The sequence below is a fragment of the Aulostomus chinensis genome, chromosome 24, assembly GCF_037954235.1.
Source record: "Aulostomus chinensis isolate RoL2024-O1b breed Wild chromosome 24, RoL_Achi_v1.0, whole genome shotgun sequence".
Taxonomy (NCBI): Eukaryota; Metazoa; Chordata; class Actinopteri; order Syngnathiformes; family Aulostomidae; genus Aulostomus; species Aulostomus chinensis.
Window position 1 is genome coordinate 16,702,501 of NC_141343.1, and position 21,716 is coordinate 16,724,216.

The 21,716-nt window shown below is 46.9% G+C and overlaps 1 long non-coding RNA gene across 1 annotated transcript in view; it reads left to right on the plus strand.

Moving 5' to 3' along the window:
• Positions 1-6,286, plus strand: part of LOC147238959 (uncharacterized) — an 8,719-nt gene extending 2,433 nt beyond the window's left edge. Inside the window, exons 2-3 of the long non-coding RNA XR_015111822.1 lie at positions 4,078-4,179; positions 6,268-6,286. This is a non-coding gene — a long non-coding RNA (uncharacterized LOC147238959). The remainder of the gene's footprint in view (positions 1-4,077; positions 4,180-6,267) is intronic.
• Positions 6,287-21,716: the final 15,430 nt, after the last annotated feature.

Sequence of the window (21,716 nt, forward strand, 5' to 3'; positions counted from 1 at the left end):
ACTCACACACACACACTCACGCTCACACATACTCACACACACACACTCACACACACACACTCATGCTCACACATACTCACACACACACACACTCACACACACACACTCACGCTCACACATACTCACACACACAAACACACACACAAACACACACACACATACTCACACACACACACACACACACACACACACACACACATACCTGTATTAGGTATTTTTAATAGCCGTGTGTGTTGTCAGTAGTGTGTCCAGGCCGGTCTTTTACAGCTCCTTTCCCATGGCTCCCCAGAACACACCCGCTGGCCAAATCCAGGCACTGCTGCGCCACCGCGCGCTGCGCGCCACCATGGAAAATCGCTCTGCTGCTTCCTTCTGAGCTCAAGAAAACAAGAGCAGACGAGAGAATCGTACCTGTGTTTTTATTAACTCCTTCCGATCGCCATGACGCCACTCTGGAAGCACGGTGGGAACACCGACGCAGGAAGTTCTGGCTAGGAGTGTAGTTCTAGAGCAGCTCGATGTGAAGTAATCGGCAGTATTTAAATATGGTTGAGTAAAAGCTGAAGCGCTCACCTGGGAGTGTCGAGAAGGTCTTGTAGATGCGTTTCTACAGGTGGTTGCTAGGATACGCAATGTCCAGAAGTACAAATGCCAGGACAAGAGCCGAGCCGTGCCCTCAGTCATGCTCAAACAGCTCGAAAAACCAACTAGCTGTAGCACTCGGCGCTGCGGTGAACTGGTGTTGAACCAAGTGTGTCGATTAAGTTGGCTTGAGTGGACCTGGATTAGAGCAGACGAACTGGAGAGTCTGAGAACGTAGGGTTCTGGACACTTCAGCTGCTGGTAGCCGTCAGGCTCTGTTAGCTTCAAGCTAAATAAACATGGCTGGATCTTTCTGCATTCTGGAGTCACTAAGAAGTGAAGAAAAGGTGAAAAAACGTCTCCAGGAGCTCGAGGCAGCTATTACTGAGTACTTGAGTGTACTGGTAGGTAAATTATTGCTGGGAAAGATGTGGAACGTTGAAGGCAATCGTGGTTCTAGGCTGCGCCCACCTCCACCCGCCAGATGGAACCCATGGCAACCGTGACATCGTCAAAGATCCTTCCTGACCAGACTCCTACTGTCGCTTCAAAAACCTTTATTACTGTGGTATCTGGTTATGAATGAGGTACTTAGTCGGTACAATCAAGAAGAATGCGTATAAGTACCACAGTGACAATACCACAGCGACATTATGTACAATGATGAATATTTTCATTGCCTTTTCAACCCACATAAAAGCATCCTAGTCCACGTTCCAGCAGCGATAACGTCATCAATCGCAAAACTTTATCTACTATAAAACTCTCCATAAACTTGAATAAAACTGACGACTGTCTTAGAGGAGAATTTGAGCGAAGAGGGTGATGTTTAGCGCATATAAACGTCGCTGAAGCAAAATCTAGAACCTTTCTCTTTTATTTCTGTAGGAGTTTGATGCTTGTGTCACCGTTCTGGCCGGCCACCGTCTCTTTAAGTGTCCCTGGATGCGACTGCTCGAGGTGGGAATGGAAAAGAACATTGGTAATCATTGTTCGCAGATGTGGTGCTTCTGGTTTCTTTGTATCTGATATCAAAATCCTGGAATCAGGAACAAACGCCGGCCTTTTGTGAGGTATAAAAACTCTTAATGACGATGTCGCTGGCTCCGCTGCGCATCGCTCTTCTGAGCCCAAACGCCATATCTGTGACATCGTTTCATTTTCTTACAGATAGTACCGACATCATTGATTCCACAGATGTTTCATTTCAATGTGAGATGAATATCCAAGCCCTGGATGAGGCTCTGGGAGGCTATCGCAGGGCTCTGGCGTGTGCCGTTAAACGATCAATAAAACTATTATTAGGATCATTTCTGCCCGCCTCCTCGCCAACACTCTGATCTGCTTTTCATGGACGAAATGAAATCTATCAAAGGCTGCGGTCAGCGATGGAAAGGTGCATTTAAGAACTCGAGGGGACTGAGTTTCCTGCCACAGTCACTGTTGTTTTTATAAACATTAAAATGTGTTTTCCAAGCGGACTGACCCAGTTCTGATGAGCCGTCACCTCCACGTCTCTGTTCAGGACACAAGCCTTGTTTTTATCACTTTTCCTACTTTTTATATTTGCGGTGGAAGGAGAAACCGCAGAAATAATTGACTCTACTTTTGGACTTTTGTAAGACATGTTGATAAAAATCTTGCACCAATAAGATGTTTTAGGAATTTTAGGTTTTGTGGCAGAAGTCTGGACGTTCCCAGTAAACGTTGTATTACTATCAAGATGCTCTCCAGACTTCAGGCTCCGTAATCTCACGTTGAAGACTCTGCGCCATCAGGACTCCCAACATATGTGACCACGACACCTTGACTAAGGCCTGGCTCGGAGAAACTCACATGAATTCAGATGTAAATGAACATGGCAGCTGACCTTCATGAAGAGGCTGCGCTGGTGAAGAAAATGAGGGAGAATGTTAAGAGAGTCAAAGCTGAGATGAAAGTGAACAGTGTTAATAAGCAAAGAGTTGGCAGTCTGACTTGGATTTTTGCAAGAACAAAGGTTTTGACAGCACGCAAAACCAAAAAAACACCAAAAGGAGACAATTTGCATGCATGGACTGCAGATATTTGGTCAAACTAGAGTCCTTCTACCTGACGAGGACCTGGACTCCCTGTCTGAAACGTAAAGATGGGTGTAGGTCTCAGTAGACACATGCTCTCTTCAGGTGAATACACCTTTCTCATGAACGTGGTGTAAAATCGATCTGTGTTTTCGTTAAAAAAGCTGAACGGGACTCCGAATGAACGTTCCTTCAATGTCCTGGAGCAGGAAACTGAAACCCAGAGTGGATTTTCTACGCGGCGGGGCTAAATGATAAAGACAGCTCGTGAATATTTGAAGTCCACTTGCCCCTGAGTTACTCTCTTGATCTTACTGCCAGCACTTCAAGTCCACCACAGAGTTGGTGGTCCACGCTTCATCCCTGATTTATATGCCACTGAAAGGCCAGAGTGAAAATAACCACAATAATATAGATTTCATACGAGGCTGAGGAGTCAGTGCCCTGATAAACACCAATGGTGCATCGCTGCTCCAGATTTAAATAAGCCAGAACATTTGCTGTGTTCTGGTGCGGTGTCACGGCTGAAACCAGAGTCCAGTTTTAGTGGCGGTGATATTTCTCCTCTTAACGGGGCTGTCGGAGGGAGCGACTCTTTGGTGGTGATGGTTTTACCATCAATGACAGAGAAGGAAAGAGAAGATAAGTTGCAGCTACAAAGAAATTGATAGAAAGTGATACAGCAAGTGTGTGTGTGGTTTTGTCATTAGTGGAGGGTTATTACGAGTTCCCAGACTGACTGGCCACGGCCGTAACGACGTGCTAATACATGAATGTCCTTCTTTCCTTTGTTGCTAAATTCTATTGATGCAAGAGGAAAATAGTCCTTGAGAATTGGACATAACAAGAAAACCCTTAAAGTAACTCTGTCAACAAATCTCTTAAAAAGAATCATCGCACAATCGTTGCTTTAAGATGTGTCGAGGTCTCTCTATCGTCTCTGCTAAAGCGATTGTGAAGGGCCGCTGGCCCGCTGTTGAAAGGGAATCGCCGGCTGGAAAGTAACATAAAGGACGGAGGGGAGTATTTAAGGGAAATCTCGTGGATGGGTTGATGACAGACGTACCTGAAATATGAAAGAGGGAAAAGGTTTAAAGAGGCAAAAGAACATGACGAAAAAAGTACGGGAAGAAAAAGAAGGTTAGCGAGAGGGCAAAACCCTTCTGAGGCTTTTTGAAGAGCGCTGCCGTGAATCCCAGCAGACAGTAATTCACGCTGATGTGAATTTTATACGCTATGAGGCTAGTTCATTGGCTAAGAAAATGTTGATTTGGACAAATCCAGGACTACATCCAAAGGAGGAGATTCGGGGAAAGAGGAAGGTCAAGGAGAGGTTCAAACCATCCTTTTCCTCTGCAAATCCCACAAACCAAAGATGTGTAGTTAGTGACTTCAGGGCTGCTGTTCAGTGAAAGCATCTTCGAATCTACTGCAGGTTCCACGTTAACAGGCATGCAGCAGCTGAAACGTACGGCCGAATTACACCTGAGTGAACCGTTCATGATATATTCTCATCTCATCTCATCTCATTCGTAAGGTAAGAAACTCAACTTGCCAACGGAGAGGAATTCTTCCAGGCCTCTCACCACGGCAGTAGCCTGCCAAAACAACGCCATCTTCTTCTCCTCTGTTTGTTATAGTTGGGCATCACGTTGCCTTAAATAGTTTGGCCAGAGAACTGATTGATTCAGATACTGAACCGGCTGAGGCAGAAACTGGCGCCATATTTTAGAAAAAAGTAGAAAAACTTGAACGCTCCAGGTAGTTCAGGGGGTCGATTGCCTTGTCTACTGATACAGGGGGGCCCTGGTTCGGTTCTCCATGCTTATGGCTTGGATGAGTGTCCATTCACATGGGTGGGAAGCCACATAAGGGTACTGGTTCTGTACATTCCAATAGTGCCTCCTGTGGCTGGTTCTGGTACCTGTTCAGTGGGGGAAAAGAGTGATCCTCCCGCACGCTATGTCCCCCTCGTGAAACTTCCCGGCATCAGGTGAAAAGATGCAGTCGAGGATTCCGGCTGTAAGGAAAGGGCAGAGCAACATCCAGGACAGCTTGGAAGTTCTGAAGTAGGTTCAAACAGTTCCATACGTTTGTAGGTATCGAGTAGATGGAACTGGTACTGTGAACAGAGTCGTCCGCCCACCGCTTTGTCCTGTTGGCACTGCAGTTGAGTCAAAGAAGTGCATCAGAACAAGTTCATCTTTTCTTCATTGCTGGCATGTCGGGGCTGTTGGCGGGCCAGTCCGGGACCTGACACCACCTCATCAACAGACCTGGTGACAGTCTGGATGGTTCTTCTCATTTTTGGTCTGCAGTGAATGTTGTACTGCAGTAATGCCAATAATCCTTCCCAAATTCAACATGCTGGACCTTTAAATAAGGATTCAAAAAGCGAGGACATTAAAAACCATTAAGAAAGTGAAGAGAAACACTTTGATTCCTCAACAGTCCGTGTCCAGGTGCCCTGAAGCGAGGCGTATAGTATTTCCAGTGTGTCAAAGAGCAGAGGACGATAGTTTGTTCTGGGCTGGTTGAAGGTGTGAAACATGTTTCTGAATCCGAGTGATGAAAGGATCACGACGGCCTACGCTCAGTCAGCTTTCACTGGGATGGTTTGTTTAACCTCCAGGTCACGCTTATTCTTACGCTTCAAGCTATAAAAGTTTAAAATTCAGGGAAGATGAAGTTCAGCCAGATCTAGCATTTAAAGATTGAGGGGTTTAAGGAGTATTTTCTGCTGATGACTTACCACAACTCCTCACGGGACGTCCAGAGCAGTTCTCTTTGAGACTTGGCAGCCGCCCGGTGTTAACATTTGTTAGCGATGCTAGTCCAAGCCAACGGGGGACTAAACCAATTCTCTCACAATTACATGCACGCCATCCCACTTAGTTCAATAAGCTTTTGCGAGTAAGAAAAGTAGCGGAGCCGTTTGGACGGATTTCATTACAACAGAATTGGTATGGGCCCCTTTGGAGATTTCAGAAGGCATCTGATGGAAATGCCTCTGTGGGGAAAGCTAAGTGTGAGTCACTGATAGGCAGGAGAGTCTCTTCAAGTAGATTAACACAAACTAAAAGCCAAAAGACATTTTTTTTGTTGACCATCCTCTTCTTCATTTCCCACACTTTCCTTCTGTGTCTTTATCTCTTCTTCCCTTTTCCCTCATTTTTCTACAAAATCCTACATTGTCAGTTGCCCTACCAAGCTGTCCTGGTTGTTGCTCTGCCACCTCTACCGCTCTGCGTGGACCAGACCACCCCATGATTCCTCTGTCACGTGTGGAGCTGCCCTGATCTTCTTTACCTGATGGCGAGGACTTACATCCCCTAGTACCCGTCCTCCCTGAACAGTTGACCAGCGGGGGTCCAACCTTACCAAAGGCCACTTTGGGAATCAGAACCAGTGTTGCTGTTCCGTGTTGGCGCCACTCAGCTTGTCCCTTGTTCTGACTTTTTCTTTGTTCACTTTGTTATGGGTTCTATTAAGCTTCATCATGCCTGAAAACCATGGCAACATTTTAATTTATGACACATGCAACAGAGTTGTGCCGTCATATTTGGTGCTCTGGCCTGTGGTGCATCACCAGAGTAACCATGATCCTGTGCATCCTGCCTTCCAGGTGGTCGGACATCATTTCGCCACACAGGACGCACGTCAACTGTCTCAGGTTTTGCAACCCTTTGGATATCCGTGATGGGACCTTCCCACGAAATGATGGAACCAAGGTATCTATCGCCCTCATCTGGTTTTCACTCACTATCCTGCATCTCTCGCTGTTTCGCATCTCCATCCTTGATCAATACAACACAGAAATGAATTCTCTTGAAGGATCATTTAAAAAAAGTTAGTTTTTAAGAGTGGGAGGGTTTGCTGCCCTGATGCCCTTCATGGGTCCTTGGAACCAGGTTGATCTTGCAGAGAACATCACAGCCTCTTGCATGTACATTACAGACATAAATATCCATCCCAAGTTCTACACACTGGACCTTTAAGCTACACTTTACATAAACTGTGCTAGAATAAATTCAATTCAAAAAGTTTTTGTATATTTTACTTTGTTGGCGGGTTCACTCAAGCCTCATGGAGGAAGCAGGACACATATGGAAGCTGTAACGCCAAATCAAACCCAAGTATTTCTCAATTCGCCAACATGTCATTCCACAAAACTTCCTGTTTGGCTTCCAATCAACAGTATCAGGTCCCAAACCTCCTACTAGGGCTGCTGGAGCCCCCGGATCATGTTCTGGGCTTGTTTAGCTTCAGTTAACCATGCGGGCACATGGTCGGACAAAAGGTCTCCAGCGACCGATGGCTTGTTTAGTGTCCCACAGTGGGCGGATAAACAACATGGCAGAGAAATCAAGCGCTTTCTTTGAAATACAAACGGAAAACATATTGGCATCTGGTTGTTGTGTCTTGCTTGTTAGTGCTAACAACAAATGTCAAAAAAGTTTGAGTTGTGTACTACTTGAATAAACCTGAGATGAAGCGAGGTTTGACTGGAGCAGCAGCAGAGTTACTGCACGGATGAAGAAACATGGAGCTGCGTTTGGTGGCAAAAGGACATTTTCAATGACAAATAAAATATGGTGTGGTGGACATGCCCTAGATACAGACTCAGTAACATCACCATGACCTCAGACTAGGACCGTCCGTCATGTTTAAGCTCAACATGTCAGAAAACACAACACAGCCAGAATATTCTTGTGGATTTGCCCCCAAACTACTCAAATCTCAGCCCACATCTTAACAAATCTGGTCAAGTACATAATGTTTTGTGATGTTTAAGTTCAGGTCTTGATGTTGAAACACCAGCTAAAGCTAACATCCATGATGCTGAAGGAAACGTGTGCCTGTTATTTAAAGAAGTGATGGAAATAGAAGGCCAAGACTGTCACCCCTGGTATTCCGGAGTATCGACAAATACTGAGGCAAAAACCCAGGACGTGTGAAGTAATGCCAAAAACTAAAAACCCCTAAGAAACTAAAGAGAAAAAAGACGTCCTTGAAATAAAAAGTAATGTAGCTAAGCTTTTACCTCTAGTCCATGAAACATTACCTTAGAAATTGATGAAAATATCAGAACAGAGACCCGATCGCACAACTGTCAGACCACAGACACACACAAATCATTGTAATAGTTTGTGCTTTTTAGTTTTCTGTGGTCGTATTTAGTCTAGAATCCCAAAAAATATATCATCCGTGTTCTACACTAAAATATCCAAGGCCGGGTGAAGATTCTTCTGCTGAGTGACGAGGAAAAAATGTTGGCGGTCAGGCGAAAGGATGCTTGTGGGCAACTGGAATTGATACATTTTACAGATGAAATTGTCTGTGACTCTGTGACTCATCACTCGGCTTCTATACTGAAAACTAAAAACATACGTTAGAAGGCTTCAGGGAATCGTGGGGGAGACGAGCGCTCTGTGGTCCCGGTAGGCTCAGATGATTGTAATGAGACAACAGTTAACATCCAGATCAAGAGGTACTCGTCAGCTCGTTTCTGGAACACCAACCAGTACATTGGGTTGAGTCGAGGTTGTTACATCAGGTGACGAACATTTTAGGGTCAGGACGTCATTAATTTGGCGTGGAATACTGACGACGGCTGACCTCTACATGCTGTCACTTGCGATGTCGTCATCGCTGCTGCTCTCTCTGCCTTCCAGGGAAGTCCCAGGTTAAGCGTAGTGGCAATCAAGTGGTCCTGGCAGTAGGAATGTTCCTGCCGGCACAGGGAAAAATGCATCGAATTTTCATGCCGCTATCCTAACACTACCCACCTGCTACCATTCATTGTGCTAAGCTAGCTAGCATGGCTCTGTGAACGAGAGACTTCCCTAAAAAGTCTCATCCATATTGCCGCCGTTCTGCCATTTTTAACTTCTGGATGTCCACCTTTTAATGCTCTTAAATGTGCTCATTCCGCCTTGATACAACCTTTAATTTCCTCTTTCCCTCCATCTCTCTTCCCCTCATGTCGTCCTCGATCTCACCCTGGGTACCTGCCGTTTACTCCGTCCAGTTCACGTCAACACAAACAGAACTGGTCGCGACTTCCGCCTCAGTCCCACGCGGTGACAGTAGCACCCATGAAACGCATTCTCGTTACTCCTTTGCTGTCAACACACAGCTTTACTGTCAACGACATCCCACGTGTTGACCAGAAAGACAAAACCGTGGGTGTGCTGGACGCACCGGCCTGAGGGGTGTCTCTCTGGGAACCGGGCGGAGAGAGAGAGAGAGAGAGAGAGAGAGAGAGAGACATCTGCATGGCAGATTTGTATTGTTCCTCTCCGTCTTTCACCCCCGCCCCGGTGCTCTCCTCGTCATCTGAAGAGCATTACAGCTGGTTCATGGCCGTGTCAGAAAGATCTCAGCGTTGAGGAACTGATGACTGCATCTCTGATCAACACGTATTCCTGTAGAGAACATCTTCTCCTCCTCTGCCAGCGTCATGAGTCTGGGGCTAACACAAACATCTGTTTTGTCCTGGTCACCATGAGAAGAAGGGCAGGGGCTGGTGGTCTGTGTGGACCAACACAGGTGTGACTCAGGGTTACGTTTGTTCCTCTGAAGCATGACGTGTTCAGGGTCAGTGATCGGTAACCTCATTTACATGGGCGCCAGTAGTCAGACTGTTGACCTCATAGAATATTCCATGATGCAGTGCATCAGTCCTGAGGGATTCCTCAAAGCTAGCACGTTAGCAGTGCTAGCCCAGCCGCCAGTGGTGCTAGCACCTCCTGTGGAGGTAGAAGGGGCACGGGAGGTTGCTGGAGGGCTCGGGGGTTTTGGCTGCTCCCACTAGGTGTCGCCACAGCGGATCATTGATCTGACAGATCTCCTGGAGGTCTCCTTCCTGCCACAGGCCTCCAGAGTTGTTGGGTCTGGCCCTAAAGCTGCCTAAGGCCTGGTATCTTGCTCAAGAGCATGTAGACGCGGCCACTGGGGGACGTGAGGATCAAACCAGTCACCCTCTGGTCACTGGACAGCTGCTTTATCTCAGAACCGGGGGGTGCAGGGGTACTGGACTTGGAAATCTACTACTCTAAATGCTCCAGAGGACCCACGTGCAGGTCATGTGAGCATCTACGTTAAAAATCCTGTTCCTGTGTCTTTTCCTTCAGGTGCGATTGAGGTTTAAACACACTGACGGAATCCCTGGATGTCACATTAGATAATAAATATGGTGATGAAATAATTAGTCTCCTTGTTCCTGCTCCTGAAAGAGCCAGACTAGAGTCCTGAGCCGCGTCCAGACGGACAAACATCCTCCAGGTAACCAGCAGATTACAATCTGGCTGTAGTTTGTGGTGGTTCTGTGGTTTGTTTCAACTCAGAGTCTGTTTGTATGTGTGAGCATAGCGAGAAGAGAACATGCATATTGATGAATACGATCCAGCTGGCCTCCTTCAAAATAAGAGCATGGCGATGGGGAGTGAGAGGGAGAGAGAGGTTTGGAGGATATTTACGGATCCTGTCATTGCCTCGCTGTCAAAAAGCCTTCAGTTCCATTCTGAGATCCAGACAAACCAGCAACACCAACAAATTCAAGTACACAAAAAGAGAACAAGGCTCCAGAAAAGAGTGTGTTGGCTGGCCGTCCTGGCCGCGCGCACACACACACACACACACACACACACACACTCTGGTCCTCTGCGGGGCTGAAATCAGAACACTTGGCTGAACAATAGATAGAATTACAGCTCTGTTGTCTTGTAGCGCTGATGGTTTACTGGTAGTGGGAGAACAATTACTTTGATGATTTACTGGTAAGGCTTCGGCTTGGTGTCGGACAAATATTTGACAGGGAATAAACACGTGTTTCATCTGTAAAGAATGGCCTGTGTGTTACCACTGTGAAAGATGCTCTTTGTTCTAAACATGCAGCAACATTATGGCTGCACTTAAGACATTATCCTCATTAAGTTTCCATAATGTGTCTCCCAATTATCTCATAATCGTGGTACTTGCAGGAATGGCCTCCAGGAACACTCCTTTGACTTCAACGGTGCAGTGATTGATCGATGGTTTTCTCCTGGAATGTAGCTTTTTGTCGTGATGGCAGTTTTATTCCTTGTTTTGTCGAAAACTTAAAGTCGGACAGTTTACAGTCGATTAACTCAGGAGACCAGCAGCATAAAGAAGTAATATCAGTGGAAACGGGCGAGTGGTTAGCTGAGCTGCTAACAGCAACCCAGCAACAGAATTACCTGACTTCAGGTCAGAGACGCTCTCAAAGCAGTGCCGACCAACCGCGCTAATAAAAAGTGATAAATTGAGCTTTTATTTTGAAAGCAGAAAATAAAGAGCTGGTATGCCAGTGACCCAGGCTCAGATCTGACAAGGCAAACACAGAAAGAGAGATTTCAGGTCTCTACTCTGGTTCTCCTCATGTGAGCGAGTCAAAATTGTTGATGTGTTGACAAACTGTCACATGTCGAGTTGGTGTTTTATTTTGAAAATTGGCTGGATTCTCTTTTGTTCCTATGTCTGACTTCCTGTCTATCTGCTCATCACAGCTTGATGTGGCGTCCTGAAAAAATAGACCATACCCTTATTCTTCATGGGGTGGACACACTGTCAGAACACGCCACGGCGCCCCTGGTAGAATCAGAAACCTTGTCAAGAATGGCGCCCGCATCAAGCTGAAATGTACCTGACGGGCCCGGTCAGAGCCAACACCTGTCCTCTGGGTCTCACACCTGTGCACTCTTAAGGTGAACCTGCAGCTATCAGAGCTTCTTCTGTGGTTTGCTGATGAAAACCTGCTACTTGATTGCAAACACAAGAAAGTTAACGCGCAGTGAAGCTTAGTGACGCGCCAGATACGTAACAGTAGATCCAATCATCCACCAGGTGAGTGTGTGTGTGTGTGTGTGTGTGTGTGTGTGTGTGTGTGTGTGTGTGTGTGTGTGTGTGTCTGGTGAAGCCCCTGGAAGCAGCCCGGGACTATCTGGTGTAGTCGTTATGTATGAGGTGGCAGGAAAGCTGAGCTGGAGACGTAAAGACGGAGGCGCTTTAAGTGGGAACACGGCCAATTAGTGAACTTGAACTCCGGAGGTCACCAAGGGAGAGTTCACGACCTCCGAGAAAGATCACGACCTCCCCGCTAACTCAAGCAGGAAGACACAAACAAGCCACGGCGTTATCGAAGCACTCGCACACAACCACCCAGGCCAGAGCCCCGGGGTCAGAGGTCACGGGTTAACTAAGGGAACTAACAGGAGGAAGGGCAGGAGCCAGCAGAGGTTTCACTGGTGCATCTGGCTGCCAGATGGGTTTGTGAGTCATCCTCGGGTTAGACGTGCACGCACACACACACACACATGCGAGCACACACACACACACACACACACACAAACATATACAGACGAGCAGTTTTGGCTTCCCCTGCTGGGACCGGATCATTCCCAGGTTGGGTCGATCCGAGGCTAAACTTGACACCTGACTCGTGTTCCCACACTCCCCCTGCAAACAAACAACACTGCAGGGTTGCACGCATCATTCACTGACACGGACAAACACCTGAGCGTTTCCCTCGCCAGCGCGGCGTTCACGGCAGGATGATCGATGTGCCCAATATAGGAAGAGGAGGAAAATAGATGGGGATAAAATAGAAGAGACGGTTAGCCGGGTCGTAGATTCCTGTCAGTTTGGGTTCGATTTAACAAAGAATCCATCACACGCTGACGATGGAAGCCGAGGTAAGAGGTCATGAACCCAGGAGGGTGGGAGCTTACCTGAGCGAGCCATAAACACCTGGTGACAGATGCGTGGTTGTGTAACATCACATCAGCAGACTCAGTTTACAGCACATTTGGATCTAAGAGCTCCTTCTGAACCTCTGGAAACCCGCCGGTGCTCTGAAGACCTCAATGAATGTCCTGTAAGGTCTTTTTGTCCCTGCTTCTGTGGCAGGTAGAAGCATGAAATATGAACAGTGACGCTGGACCAGCAAGACCTCACCAGTTCACCCTGATGTCCGGCAAATTATAAGAAATTCTGTCGTGGCATTTCTGAGACATGCCGACCCTCCCGTCTACGGACAAAAGTCGTCCAGCAACATCTGAAACAATGTGGACGCCGCTTCCGGTTTGGTTTGTGACGCAAAGGACAAACTGAAAGACAGTGCGACGGCCCTGAGGGAGCTGCCAGCCGGCGTTCCAGAGGTCGTTTAGCTTCGTTTCTCATTGGGTTTGTGAGACTTCACATTTCGCTCTCTATTTGGAGCACTTGAGCCTTCGTCACGTTGCCAGCGTGCCAATCAGAATGTGGCGTTGGCTGCTCTCTATTCTCACTGTTGATGAAACCAGTGACATTTTTTTGACAACCCAAGGGAAATTTGCCCACCGCCGTCTGATCCAGATCAGCAAACATCCAGCACCAGCGCTGAAGCCTAACAAAGCTCCAGTCAGCAACGAGCTGGCAGACCAAATAAAAAACATGTTTATGTGGATGAAGTCGTCGAATCAGTCAGACGAATCTGCAGTAAACAAGCAGATAAAATCGGTGAAGAACACAAAGCAGCGGCGAAACTCTGCCTGCTATTTGTTTCCTCATGACTCAGACACTCTAGCATCCAGAAAGCATCCAGCAGGTTGGAAACATCAATGTTTATGACCTGGAAATGACCTCACGACAGATGACATCAACTCTTTCATTTGTTTCAAATTATTAAAAAGCAGGGTTGTGCTAGCGGGTGTGTAAGGCCTCCTTTCATGGGTCTGACTGGAGCAACTCCACAAGGTGTCCAGGTTATGCCCCCTAGTGTTCAGTGCAAAAAAATACGTGTGATTGATGAACCCAAGGTAGCGAAGTAGCTAATTTTGTTTGTCCTTCACCATGTAAACGTGGAATATCCCCATTGAACACGAGCAGTAGCAGTAGCCTGCTAGGCTAACGTGTAGCCTCTGGCCTGCTTGCTTTTTGCCATCATCGGGGCTCAACCCCCTTCTCACGTATTTGTAGTTGTTAATAATCGTTATGTCTTTGTAACTCTTCACCCCAGTCACCAACAGACCCGCCTGGTTTTATGATCCAGATCTCACGTAGGTTTGCTACTAGCTAGCTGGCACTGAGTTTGCCAGTTTGCCAAAAGCCAACCAAACAAGTGCACGTGGTCTCCTCCAAACCAGTTCTGGTGCTGTTCATTTGGGGTGTTCTGACCCAAATCCTCCACCAGTGCAGAGCGTCTAACTCGATGTTGAAACAGTCGTAGAAATACACACCCGTCCACAGAAACGACTTCCTGTGTTTACTCTCTTGCTCCGCCCCTGACACATCGGACCAATGAACAAACATTCTCACTTTCTTCTGTTGGTTTTCTTTCAAACCAGCGAACAGGTCTGTTACCGCCACCAAACATGGTTTTTATTGACAGGTTTTGATTCTCTTGCATGAAAATGAACTGTACGGAGGAGGAAACGCTCCATGTTGGCGTCACCTGATTCAGACCAGAGCAAACGATCCACACCAGCTCAGTTACAGGTCGTACCTCTCCTGTGCTAATTTGCCCGGATATTTTGTGTGATGTCGTTCACAAAAAACTCTCTACAGATCCAGGACACCATTCACAGGCTTTGTGCTGTTGTTTATTATTTCTGCGTAACTCTGGAACCATCCGGGTTGCGCAGAGGTCAAAAGGTCGTGGTGGCGGCAGCGCTGGCTGAATGGGCCTGTTGTCTGGCAGGTGAATCTGGAGCCGCTGACAATAAAACCACAACGATAAACGATCAGAGATCATATCTGCTCTCTCTCTCACACACACACACACACACACACACACACACACACACACACACACACAAACTTGAGATAGAACAAAGTGATACAGGTCACAACCTTTGATGTTTTCATGGAACTGTTATGAAACCAGGATGTTTTGGGTTTTCTGGCTGATTCTCTCTCTCTCTCTCTCTCTCTCTCTCTCTCTTTCTCTCTCTTTCTCTCACACACACACACACACACACACACACACACACACACACACACACAAAAGGACCCTTCAACAACCTCCAAGCAATTTGAGGATTAGCTGTATTGACTTAAAACAAGTACATATTTGAGGGTTTAATCAACTTTATCACAACTCCAGTAAGATTCAGTGTAGTAGTACGAGTGGTAGAAGTACAGGAGAGAGTACTTGAGGGGTGGATAAACGCGATCCATCAATGATCCAACTGCAACTACTACTATGGTGCACTGCTCCTCCTATCGGTGACCCGCTGCCGCCATGCGTGTTCTGATCTGTGTCCAGATCTTTTGACAGTTCTGCTAACACTTCCCACCCACTATCATTCATTGTGCTAAGCTAACTAGCATGGGTCTCTGCTCCCTAGAGAGGGCCTCTGTCTTCTTGTCTGGCCCAGATGGACAACTGGAGTACTTTTCAAACAGATGGCGTGTTCCGTTAACATGGCGCCTAGCCATGACCGTTCTCTTACCTCACAATAAGAACCATTATTGTTACTCGACTGGCTAGACTCAGATTCTTGGAGAAGGCATCTGAGAAATGTTGCCCACCTGTGTTTCCTTTAGAAGTGATGTCTTGGCGAGATGAGGCGGCGTTTGAAAGCTCTGCGTTGACCCCTTTGCAGACACGCCGACTGGCAGCTGTGTGTATATGAACATGTAGACTCATTTCATCATCATCCGTGTTTTACAAGCACATGGACATGATCTCAGACAGGTAAACACAAAAAAAGGAGTTGCACTATAAACACCAGCAGGTGCGTGTGTGTGTGTGTGTGTGTGTGTGTGTGTGTGTGTGTGTGTGTGCGTGCGTGTGTGAGCAGCAGCGCTATAAAGCCGTAGAGGAATGTGCTTTCACTCTTTAATAAGGTTCATCAAAACAGCGAGCCGTCAAGAAACGAGACTCTTCTCACGCGAGGCGAGGAAACAAGAGGAGGGGCAGGATTTGAAGCTTTCAGTAAGTAGATATATTGATCTTCTCTCAGTATTACTGCTGCAGGGATGCAAGAACAATAGTAGAAGGTAGAAAGTATCCGCTATCGTGTTAGAAAATCTGTTTACTCGCCAACTGTTAGTGAAAGTCTCTTCATGTCCATTGTCTCCAGAGAGGAAGATAGAGACGCTTCTCTAGGGAGGTGAGGTCCAGGCTAGTTAGCCTAGCACAGTGAATGGTAGTGGGTAGGCAGTGTGAGCATCAGCTAGATCAAATCCACGATGCTGGTTAGCTTAGCCAAATGGCTGGTAGTGGGTGGGAAGTGTTAGCATCAGCTAGCTCAGGTCCAGGTTAGTTAGCTTAGCCAAATGGCTGATAGTGGGTGGGAAGTGTTAGCTTCAGTTAGCTCAGGTCCAGGCTAGTTAGCTTAGCCCAATGGCTGGTAGTGGGTGTAAGTGTTAGCATCAGCTAGCTCAAGTCCAGGTTAGTTAGCTTAGCCCAATGGCTGGTAGTGGGTGTAAATGTTAGCATCAGCTAGCTCAGGTCCAGGTTAGTTAGCTTAGCCCAATGGCTGGTAGTGGGTGGAAGTGTTAGCATCAGCTAGCTCAGGTCCAGGCTAGTTAGCTTAGCCCAATGGCTGGTAGTGGGTGGAAGTGTTAGCATCAGCTAGCTCAGGTCCAGGATGCTGGTGTGTCCAGCAGGAACCCTCCCCCTCCTCATCATGATCAGTAGCAGCAGTCGCTCTTCTAGTCCTCAACAAACCTTTGGTTCTGTTGACCCAAGTTCCAGTGGAGCTTTGGAGGTGCTGCGTCAAATCACTGCTCCCAGTCAGGAAAGTAGTTCCGGCTACGTGTCTGATTGTAACACTACAACGTCTCCTCATGTTAAACTGGTATTCATCACCAAGGTGACACACAACCCTCCTGCTATTAATGCAGGCAGAGACGGAGCTACGCTAACACTTCCCACCCACTACCAGTCATTGTGCTTAGCTAACTAGCCTGGGTCTCAGCTCCCTGGAGGAATGTCTCTGTGGACAATAACAGACTTAACAACTTAACAATCTGATTTCACTGACCAGAGAACAAATCTGTAAGATCTTCATCTTTAGAAACACAATATCACGTGGATTCATGGCAATGATACAAAAACTACAAAACTTAACTTGTTCAGATGTAATTTGCTTCACATTCAGCCTTATGTCATCTAATACCAGCAGTTCCTCTCTGGCCTGGCCCACAGTGGGATCGACCAACCCCCTGCAACTCACCACAGAGTAAATAGAGGTTTGGGGGCACCTCACTAGCCTCCTGGTTTAGAGGCATACCACATAATCGCAGCCTCAGCGGTTTGATTCTGGCCATGTTGCACTTCTGTCTTCCCACGTTGTCTGTCTGACGCTGCACTTTCAGCTCTCAGATAATGGAAAATATGCCAGAAACCTTTGGTTTATATCATAGAGTTTCACCTCAGGGGAGATAAAGAGAACTTGATGGCCACAGAGGGCCCTTAAACCGATACTATACCCAAAAAAGATCATTTGTTTATTAACTACTCACCATTGGAAGTCTTGAATTCTTAAAGTTGTTTTCTCTGCATGTCATTTATGAAACAAGAATTCAGACAACGCTAACCTCAAAGTTGCTGCTGGAAGCTACTGGAGACAGGAGATTAATGACAGCAGAATTGTACAAAACCTCAGTTCATGCAAGTCTTACATAACAGGATCCAAGTTTTGGTCACATACCTGCATATGGAGCCTGTGAGACCCTGAACACACCTGACAGCCTAGTCGGTCTCCACCATCGGGATCCCTCTGTCCTTGCTAAGCTCTTTCCTCGATCCAGTATTTGCCTTGAGTCAGTGACAAATGTGAATGCTTGCTGCTGAGTTAGGCTGGATTGTGCTAGCAAACGTACTCTAACATGCTACAAGTGAGCTAACGGGCTATCACTTTGTATCCTGCCCCGGCCAAAGAAGGAAGGAGATGGGGGGGGGGGGGGGGGGCAGGACTGCAACTGAACTGTGGATGCAGAGCTTTTTGTGTGTGTGTGTGTGTGTGTGTGTGTGTGTGTGTGTGTGTGTATTCCAGGTTTGTATTTATGAGTCTCTAGGCGCCCACTGAAAACCAAATCTTCTTAAACTCCATCCTCAGGATGACTCATTGCAGTCTTTGTGTGTGTGTGTGTGTGTGTGTGTGTGTGTGTGTGTGTGTGTGTGTGTGTGTGTGTGTGTGTGTTTGTGCTGTAACTGGGCATGTGAATAAACAAACAGTGTCATTACCTCACCTGGACTTCTGTGTGTGTGTGTGTGTGTGTCAACAGCACTATCGTTTTCACCTCTTAACCTCCTCAACTCTCAACTCCCTGCTGAACGTCACTTTCATTACACTGTGTGTGTGTGTGTGTGTGTGTGTGTGTGTGTGTGTGTGTGTGTGTGTGTGTGTGTGTGCGTATGAGGGAGAGAGCGTAAGTGTGTGTTTTTACATAAAGACAGCATATCAGGATTACCGTTCCCTCCCACCTAATCCTGACCTCGACCTCCGGACAAAAACTCTCGTTGGTGGTATAAAACATTGTAATGGTGGTGTTTGTCACTCGCTGCATCAAAGGAGACACTGAGGTTGGGGGGGGGGGGGTGTGGGGGGGTGGTCCAGAGTCGTTATCTTACCTATGAAGTTATGAGATGATGGACACCAGCAGCATCCACGTGCACCTCATGGATCAATCTTGACTTGTGTTTGTAGGTGCCAACAGTTTCAGGACCCCTGATGGGATGTGAATTTGATACTTTTGGGGTCTGGTTCCAAGACGAATGAAGGCCCCAGATTTATTATGGAAATAATGACACATTTCAGATTTATTATATCTGTGTTAGAGCGTTAGATGTCCCCCGTGTCCCCCCTCTGCCCCAAGGGTGAGGGGTAGTGGGGAGACATTGAGTCCGAATGGACCCTGTTCCGCTCTGCCATTACCGAGGAGGCTGTGTTGTGCTGTGACCGTAAGGCTACTGGGGATGGTCGCGGCGGTAATCCCCAAGGAGGAGCAATGTGGTTTTCTGTCCTGGCTGTGGAACCGTGGATCAGCCTTTCACCCCAGGGTGCTGGAAGGAGCATGGGAGTTTGCCCAACCAGTCCACATGTGTTTTGTGGACCTGGAGAAGGCTTATGACCATGTTCCCAGGAGCACCCTGTGGAGGTACTCCGGGAGTATGGGGTGGATGGCCCCTTACAAAGGGTTATTCAGTCTTTCTACCAGAGTGAGAGTCTGGTTTGCATTGCAGTAAGTCAGAACAAGATCCTGAATCCAAGCGGCCGAAATGAGTTTCCTCCTCAGGGAGGCTGGGCTCTCCCTTAGAGACAGGGTGAGAAGCTCAGTCCTTCAGGAGGGACTCAGAGCAAAGCTGCTGCTCCTCCAGGTAGAGGAGTCAGTGGAGGTGGTTCAGGCATCTGGTGAGGACGCCTCCCTCAGGAGGTGTTCCAGGCATGTCTGACCAGGAGGAGGCCTCAGGGCCGACCCAGGACCCGCTGGAGGGATTATATCTCTGGGCTGGCCTGGGAACGCCTCAGGATTCCCCCGGAAGAGCTGGTGGACGTGGCTGGGAGAGGACAGTCTGGGCTTCCTTGCTGAGGCTGCTGCCCCCGCGACCCGGACCCACCGGATAAAGAGGAGGAGGACGAGAATTTTATTCGTTGTACAGCCATTTGAGGTCATTGTAAACTGGAAATTGGGGTGTTTCAGTGTGAGGGGTCACTGACAGTGCTTGTTAGGACTCCATGACATTTTTCACCAATTTCATTAATTCAGTTAATCCAATGTGTCATATTTTTACTGCTATTGTTTGTTGCACTGCTGTATTAACAGCAGTAAACCAGCACTGCCTGAAGTGGGTTAACGTTCGTATTATCAATGTCAGTTAATCAGCCGTAATGTTTGTAATAGATTCACCCTACAAAAAGGCTTTTAATTGGCAATGATACGTGTCATGTAAAGTTGTATTTATTGTATTTAGCCTTTCAACAAGAGCAGAAAAATTTTGTCTTTCCCTTTTTTTGAGCTTCATTTTCTGCGTGCTGATGATTGCGCAGTAACACTGATGGCAAACAGCTTCCATCACCAAATACAGAATAAAAAAGACACGAGCTTTAACACGACTATTCTAACGGTTAGCTTTTGAAAATGTGAAAACACTAACATGTGTGAGGACAGAATCATGTATAATTTACAATTCAGGCTAACGCACGCCAGGCTACATCCACGAACACCCCCTCCCAGGAAGGACGGAGCGTACCTTCCCTCTCTCCCAGGGTAGAGTATCCTGCTCAACCTTGACTGGAGCTCCTCCAGTGCTGTGGTTAATGTTACTGTCTCCACCCGGGTCCTGGCGCTGCCTTCAGCTCTGCTTTCATAACGGACAGTCCAACCACAGAGATTTCACAGATATCCCGACACTGTCAACGCCACACACGTGTGGGTTACACTTTGTTGTGCCTTATTGTCTCTTAGAATGACAGTTTTCTTGCAGAAAGAATGCTAATGTGTTTGAACAAGTCCTTAGTTACCTCTACGAGTGTATTTGAGGATATTATATTTTATTCTAGTCCGTGACCGTGGATGCTCCACAGATTGTCCTCCAGTGTCATCTTTGGTCTCTGATGGTAAAAAGCAGGCCCATGATGAGCACACGTAAGCCCAAAATCCTTCGGTTGCTAGGACTCATATTTCTTGAAGGCAGCCGTGGAGGATATATTTACACTCTTAAGTAAAATACCACACTGTAAAAGTTACCAAAAAAATTCTCATGGGACAATTGTATGGGAAACGCTCTCATTGTCCATCATCACCAGAACCAGAGGGGAAGGTGTCCTCTCCTCTGTGCTGCAATATGGATGTGAGACGAACCCTAGCACCATGAATGGTGACTAGGTTAACGTGACCTTGTGTTGTTTGTTCTGAGTTCTAGGCTACCGTTATCGCTCGAGGTTCGCTCTTAGTTCTACGTTAACGTTATCTTCTGGTGTTTGTACTTCATTTTAAGCTAAAGTTATAGTTCTGTGTTTGTTTTCAGTTCTAACTTTACAACATCTTCAAGAGTTTGTTGTCCGTTTTAAGCTACGATATTTTCCGAATTTCACCCTTAGCTATAAGCTAATATTGTCGTTTGGCGTTTGTTGTTACCTCTAAGTTAATGTAATGTTTTGGTGCTTATTCTAGTTTTTCCTCTTTTTTTTGCTCATTAAACACCAATATGCGTCTTGTAAGAAGTACCCATAACTTTAAGTGGATGGGGGGGGGGGGGGTCATTCAACTTATGTACTTGTACCCTCGAGGTACTTTGAGATCAAGACCCCTGACCTACATTATAGCTTAAAATAAAACTTCCAGGAGTTGTTAGTCCTTCACACATCCTCACTCTGCTCTCATTTCTGTCTGATTTCTCAGATTCCAGAATGTTTCCTTTGGAATATCTCTCTCCAAAAGGAAATAGATTGATTTGCCGGGTGTGAAAGTTTGACAGGTGTAGCAACAGTAACTGGGGAGGGGGGGGGGCACTTAGTGGAGGGTCAGTTCATCCTCTGGGGACTGTGAATGTCGGTACCAGATTCCGTTGCAATCCATCCAGTAGTTGGTTTGATATTTCAAAACCTGGCTAACGTGGCTGAAAAGAGTTTGGCTCATTGTTTAGTTTGGGTAATTGCTGGGTAGACAGTGTGTGTGTGTGTGTGTGTGTGTGTGTGTGTGTGTGTGTGTGTGTGTGTGTGTGGCGGGGTGGATAAGAGGGCAACACTTGGAGGTGAACAAGGCAGTGGGGTCTTGCAGGATCTGGAGAGTCGTAAATGTAAAATTGTGTGTGTGTGTGTGTGTGTGTGTGTGTGTGTGTGTGTGTGTGTGTGTGTGTGTGTTAGTTCCCCACAGCCAGAGGTTATCCAAACAAACCACTTGAATGTCAAGTTACGTGCCGACGATTCCTCTGTGTTTTATTGGCTGACTCCACTGAGTTACTCCTAGGTCAGCGCCGTGTGTGTGCTCACTGGCCAGGACAAACGAGAGAACCTGTTAACATCGCGCCGGGTATCTAGCGTGTTCGCTCACACAGCGCTCCTCTATATGTGCTCTTATGTGTGCGTGCGACGTGAAAACAAGTTACGGGGTGAGAGT